This window comes from Candoia aspera, chromosome 4, assembly GCF_035149785.1.
Source record: "Candoia aspera isolate rCanAsp1 chromosome 4, rCanAsp1.hap2, whole genome shotgun sequence".
In the NCBI taxonomy this organism is placed as follows: Eukaryota; Metazoa; Chordata; class Lepidosauria; order Squamata; family Boidae; genus Candoia; species Candoia aspera.
This window is the reverse complement of record NC_086156.1, coordinates 114,119,050-114,126,160: the sequence shown is the minus strand read 5'-3', so window position 1 is coordinate 114,126,160 and position 7,111 is coordinate 114,119,050.

Sequence of the window (7,111 nt, the reverse complement as noted above, 5' to 3'; positions counted from 1 at the left end):
AATAAGTAAATAAATGAAATCTATCTATCTATCTATCTATCTATCTATCTATCTATCTATCTATCTATCTATCTATCGTCAGGTTGAATCTCAAAGGGACTCCTTCATTTGTCCCAGAAAATGTCTGTTAAGAGGGATGTTCTTAGGTTTTAAGTGGAAAACCGAAGTTCTCTTGGCTTTCTGTAACTAACAATAATAATAATTAATACGTATTGGACCACAGAGGTAATTTAGTCAAAGCCCCTGTTCAGACAGGATTTGCGAGAGAACGTATGTATATAAACTCAAAATATCTCATCATCAATATCACAGTATTTCTTTGTGATTTGGGGCAAGCAGTTTCTTTTTTTAAAAAAAAAATATTTGTATTATAATTTTACAATACAATAAAAGCATAAAAAATGAAAAAAAGAAAAGAAAAGAAAGAAGAAAGAAGTGAAAGAAAGAAAGAAAAGATAGCATGATGACTTCCACCCTTCTTGCTATTGAGTAATTACCATCTTACTCTTTCCCCTCCCTCTTTAACCCTTTTTATTCCCTAAATCTATAAATTGTCAGTTCAGTCAGTTCAGAAAAGGACACACAATTTTCAGCAAGGTAAGGCTTTATTAATTTGAGCTGCATCCACCTTTCTGACCAAAAGACATCTGATAGGTCTTCTTCATGAGCCACACCATGGGAGCCCAAATGTGGAAATTGTCTGAGCTATTTTTTTTCCTCTTTAAGATAGGAGAAATAAAAGAAATCCTTACGCTGCATGTGTCTGTTTGTTTGTTTGTTTGTTTGTTTGGTGGGGGGTAGGCAGGTATACAAAAGTTATCAACAACAACGCAAGAAAAATGATTGTATCATCTCCTTGAAGGCCAACATACTTTAGATTTCAGAAACAATCTTCATTTGGATTGTGACTGGTCTATAAAGGCCTTCTTCCTCCTTGTTTAATTTCTTCCATTCATCACATTCAGGGAAAGATTTTGAACAATGCCAAACTGGATAGATCCTTGCATTTCTGGCTTTCAAGAGAATATTATTATATCTATCTATCTATCCACAGTGTCTATCTATCTATACCTATCTATTGTGTATCTTCTTTCTTTCTTTCTTTCTTTCTTTCTTTCTTTCTTTCTTTCTTTCTTTCTTTCTTTCTCTTTCTTTTCTTTCTTTCTTTCTTTTCTTTTTTTGAAACCCTAGTCAATTTCTGGATTTCTCCATAAACCTGTACTTTTCTCTTAGGCACTTTTCATCCAATTAGTTATTTTATACATTGTCTCCACTTGAATGCTTCGGTATGATGCCTATGCCTGAATACTTCTGCAGTATATTCCTATGCTTCTAAACTTACCTTCTGAATATCCCTATGCGATTTGTTTTTTCCTCTAATGATCATTCTCTGTTCCTTTCAGTCATGTTAGATTTTCTTCTCACAAAATTCATTAAAAAGTGCACAATACTTCTATGGCTCCATCTCTCTCTCTCTCTCTCTCTCTCTTTCGCTCTCTCATCCACCATGCGATATATTCTTCTAAAACGATTTCTATGTCTCTGTCTTTACTCTGATCTTTCTATGCTGAGAACCTGATCAGATCAATGTAATTTTTCCTGGATTGAAGTGTGGAAATTTTACTCATTTACTAATGCAATTTAATAACTGTTTCTCTGTGTGTATGAATTTAAAATTGTGCCTGGAATTAAAAAAAAACTGCATGAAAAATAAGTTATTCTTGCTAATATGTTGCAATAAATGCAATTTGTGTGCATATTTTCCAAAAGAGATGTTTGCAAACAACTTCACCTAACGTAAGTGTGCCTACTTTCACCTAGATATGTTTTGGGGAATGTTTTTTCTTTAATTTATGCTTTTTTGCATGCAATTGACCTAATAAATATCCTTTATGCATTTTTAAAGCAGAAAACTGTTCCAAAGTTAGAAAAAGGCATTTTTGTATGTACATATATTGAGAAGATGCAAATTTGGCCTTTATTTCTATAGAAATAATTTGTTCTAAAATTGTAAACCATAGAAGAGATATTTTTTAATCAATTACATTGCTGAAAACATTGTGAGACCCTGACTATCAAGAATATTTTCCATAGTATGAAACTCTGCACAAGTATATAAAAAAAGATACAAAGAAAAAAAAAATCAGATGGTCTTTCCAGAAGAAAGTACCACATGGTATGATAGTTTCATCTATTCCAGCATTTTCTGCAAAATAATTAATTAACTCCATTGGTAGAATGGTGACAAAATCCTACCAGCATGTTCTTGCCTTGGTATATGCTGTGAAGGAGGTCAGTGAGAATCCACACACATTGCCCAATGTCATACTTGGCTTCCACATCTGTGACAATTAGCACAATCCAAGGATGACCTATCAAACCACTTTGGACCTTCTCTTCAATTCTCAAAAAATTGTCCCCAGATATAAATGTGACACCAGGAAAACCCTCCTGGGTATCATTGGGGGACTTGGGACTGACACCTCCTTCCATACTGCAGACATCGTAAGTCTATACAAACTTCCCCAGGTAGGATATGGGTTATGATGTTGACAAATCCAATAGTCATTCTGAGTGTCAATTTTTGTCTCTGGAAAAGGGAGGGAGGTGGCCAATAAATAAATAAATCCTCCAGTGCTGCCTTACTGGGATGCATCTTCTTCCCAAAAAGCTTCTTCATTGTGCTGAGGCCAGAACTTAACAGCAGGCACCAACTAATAAAACAAAATAATTAAATCATGCACACACATAGACACACACACAAAGAGAGAAACTGTATGTCCAGGAGGAGCACTTTGGGATAATTTTACTTTGTTTGTCTTTTAAGATTAATCCCAGTATTTTATTTTTTATTTTGAAACACAGGTACAGTGCAATGCTCATGCGTTCTGGGTCTCAATTCGACTTCCAAACATCACATCAGATTCCAACCCATAAAAACCTCCTGACCTACTAAAGTCTTTTTTTTTAAATTAATTTATAAAAAATCATGCCTCATTCCTAGATTGTGGTTTAAACTCTCTTCCCAGTTGTACTCCCACCTTATCATTCCTGCTTTTCAAAATACGCTCAAAGATTATTTAACTCATTAAATAATTTTCACATTAGGTTTATGTCATGTAGGATTTATGATACATATTTAGGTAGGTAGGTAGGTAGGTAGGTAGGTAGGTAGGAGCTGGCAAGCTGAAAACCTTAGCATTGGCCTTTATCATCACAGATTTTTCCTGAAAACAGAATGTGGTCATGGCCCAAGGCATGTTTAGAAATAGAGCATCTCGTCTTATCAACCAAAAGGAAAAGTGCTTAAGAATATTCAGTACTACCTTGGTCTCTATAGTGGTTGATGGGGAGAAGATGATCAACAATTTATTGTTAGCAACGGAATGCAGGAGCAATTATGAGACAACTAACAAAACCTCATTCTGACAAAGAAGGAGGTATAAGAAAGACTCAAAACCAGCATGATTGATCCTCTATGGCAGCAGTTCTCAACATGTGGTCTGAGGACACCTGTGGATCCCTGAGACCCTTTCAGCGGATCCATGAAGTCAAATAAATAAATATTTATAATGTTTCCAATTCAATTTCTAATACAGGAAGTATCGATAGATACAACCAACATAAAGGAAACCTCTTTGGGGTCCTCAGCCATTTATAAAAATGTCAAGGACCAAAATGTTTGGGAGCCACTGCCCTATGGTATAAGAGAGGACAAAGGAAATTCTGGCAGGATTTCAAGATTCTCTTATTAAACCTTGCAACAATAAAATAGAGTTCTAAAAGTCTCCTTCCTGGCTAAGCCTACCCTGAAAGGCTGACATCCATCTGTCTCTCTCTTGCATGTCAGTTCTCTATCTACCATCTATCTATCTATCTATCTATCTATCTATCTATCTATCTATCTATCTATCTATCTATCTATCTATCTATCCATTGACATATTTAGAGACTCTTTTAACCACTTGATACTTAATATTCCCACAAAGCTTGGGAGACTGATAGTTAGGTGGACCAACTTTAATTCTAATTATAAAGTTATAAACAGACTAACGGTCCAGATGGATTTGAAGTAAGATATTGGAATTAATTAAAACAATCCTTTCATGGGAAATGACTGTTGTTTTGAATTCTGGATTAAAAAAAATAGAATGGACAATTTAGACTTCCTGGAATTGGGCAAATCACTATAATTTGTTCACCTACTCAAGCCTCTGAAGGCTTTACAGAAAGATGTGAAAAACAGAAAGCAAGTCTGGAATGAGTCAAAATCTAAACCCAGTTCTGTGGAGATCTGGGATAGTAAGGAGAGACCAACACTGCTATTCAGGTTTGTTTCTTCTGCTGTCTTTTGCTGCTCTTAATCAGAAAACACTTCAGATTTCAGATTTTCTTAGTCAGCATTGAAACATGCCATTGTTTCCCTGTTGAAGTTCAGTTTAGATAGATGCTTTTATCTCAAAAGGTGCATCTGGAATCATCCATTTTTGAAATCCAGTAGGCTGTCTCGACTTTTCCACTTTGTGCTGCAGATATGTTCTTCCTTCTGATGTTTCCCGTGATCAAAGTGAATACGCTGAATTGCTTGGTGGCTAATCCTTTTCCAGTTCTGCATGAATGGCACCAGCCAGCGGATCTCTTAATTGGAGGGATGGTTTCGCAGATTACACATGTTTCCAATGAACTCTGGTTTGATGAATACCCATCACATAGGATATTTGAGATTACAAAGTAAGCAAATATCCAGATTCATCTAATTGGACTTTGCCCCTCCTTGGCTCTTACAAATCACAACCCTTGTTTCTGTGAGTAACCAAATGATCCAAGCAGATGAGAAGCTTCTTAGCCACTCTTTTTCCTCAGTTTCTGCATTAGTTCTAATGCTCTACCAAGTGTGAATGCTGCTCTCCCACTATAAATGATCATTCTACTTTGAAAAGATGTCATGAAACTGAGGAGCAATTTAGAAACCTGTTTTAGCTTTGCTAATAAATACAGTAGCTAGATTATGAAGACATTGTTGAAGATTTCAGATGAACAGATGACAAAGGCTGTAGGCTACAGAAAGGGCATCTGGAATTCCTGTGGGTTCTATACTGATCCCTTTTATCCTCTGATTTTTAATACATTTTCATGAGCAGTCTTAGGCTCATCCTTTCTGTCTTTGTCCCACAAGCATATACTCTCTTCTTGGTTTACCTCCTAGTAGGATGCATCTTGCTAGGTGCTAGGATTTTCTTCCTACCTCATAGATTTCTCTCAATACTGCTTCTTTTCTGCTAAAGTTACAACCCTGCTTCAATTTTCTTTGCAGAATTTTAGCCCACTCATCATGAACACAAGAAATAACTGGAAAAAAATAAGCAAGAATTGCTTCTCTGTCTCCACTAGATAAAATTAAATATGAAACTTCTTTAGAATTCCTAAAGATTAGTTGGATCATGAAGAAAGCACAGACAGGGATGGATGGATAGATGTGAAAATGTTCAACCATGATGTTCTTCTACTATATAAAATAAGAATGATACAGTGAAAATCCATTTAACCAATCCCATTTTTTATGGAAGATTGAGAAGCATCTGCAGGAAACAGCACAAAAATGCAATTTTAAATCATCCTCTATTGAGACACCCAAAATCAAGACTATCCAATTGTGCATTCAGAACAGAATGGGTCAGGACTGAGCAAAGCTGAAAGAAAAATAATCTCCAAGGAAACATTAGGTTCCACTCAGTAGAAACAGGGCAATATCTGGTCCGTTCATTTTTGCCTTAAAACCCAACCATTTATGAAGTTGTATGTTTTATGAGGAAATTTTCAGATCTCATGGAAGGAATAATAGAATGGCTACTTCCCAAAACAGACTTACCATTTAGTGTTGTGTTATGCTATGTAATTCTCAAATATCAGCATGACACAAGAAGTAGACCTTCCATTCACAGGGAGAAAGTATCATTATGTTTTATATGACACCACTTCATTCACTGTAGACTTGCTTTCTCAAAGGCTTTCTTTATTTGCAGCATGATCACAAAATTCTACCAGCATGTCCTCTCCTTAGAATTTGCCCTAAAGGAGATCAATGGGAATCCACAACTCCTGGCCAATGTCACACTTGGTCTCCATGTATCAGACAGCTACTATGATCCAAGAATGACCTATCGAACCACCCTGGACCTGCTTTTCAAATCGAATAGATTTCTCCCCAACTATGAATGTGGCATCGCTAAGAACCTCATGGCCATCATTGGAGGACTTGGATGTGATACCTCTTCCCATATTGCAGGCATTATAGATGTCTACAAGATTCCTCAGGTTGGTCTGTGGGTGGGGAAAGTTAACCCACTCTTCTGTTTATACTTAAAGCCCAAAGAATATAGATGAAGTTCTTTTTTTTATCCCCCATTACTATTGCCAAAGGGAGAGCCAGTTTCGTGTAGTGGTTAAGGCATCAGGCTAGAAAGTGGGAGACCATGAGTTCTAGTTCCATCTTAGGCAGAAGACCAGTTGGGTGGCCTTGGGTCAGTCCCTCTCTCTCAGCCCTGGGAAGAAGAAGGCAATGGCAAACCACTTCTGCAATCTTGCCAGGAAACCTTCACAGACTGGTCCAGGCAGTCTTCAGCAGTAAACACTGACTCAAAAGCACACACATGCGCTCGCACACTATCACCAAAAGAAGACTTAGGGAGTACCTGAAAACCACTCAACCAGCATAAGGATCATGCATTTCAATCCTACCTTGAAGCTGGCTGAACTTGGGCCAGTCCCTCTGTCAGTCCTAGGAAGAAGATTTATTGAGTAACTGTAAATAATGATTGGATAAGCGATGATGGATCTGAATCCTACTTTCCCTGCTTCAAATCAGACGTCTTTCCTGATAGATTCTCTAAATGAGTGAGTACCCCAGTAATTGCATTATCTTCTGATAAACAGAGGAACTGGGAGTACAGGAGCAATCTTCTTTTTTTTCAACTGTACCCTAAAGAGGTACAGAGAGAAGGGCACTTAGCCTAACTTATCACTTTAACATATTTTAATTTTCTCTCAGCTTACATATGGTTCATATCCACCAGAAGAATTTTATACCAGTCACTTCTCATCACTTTACTCC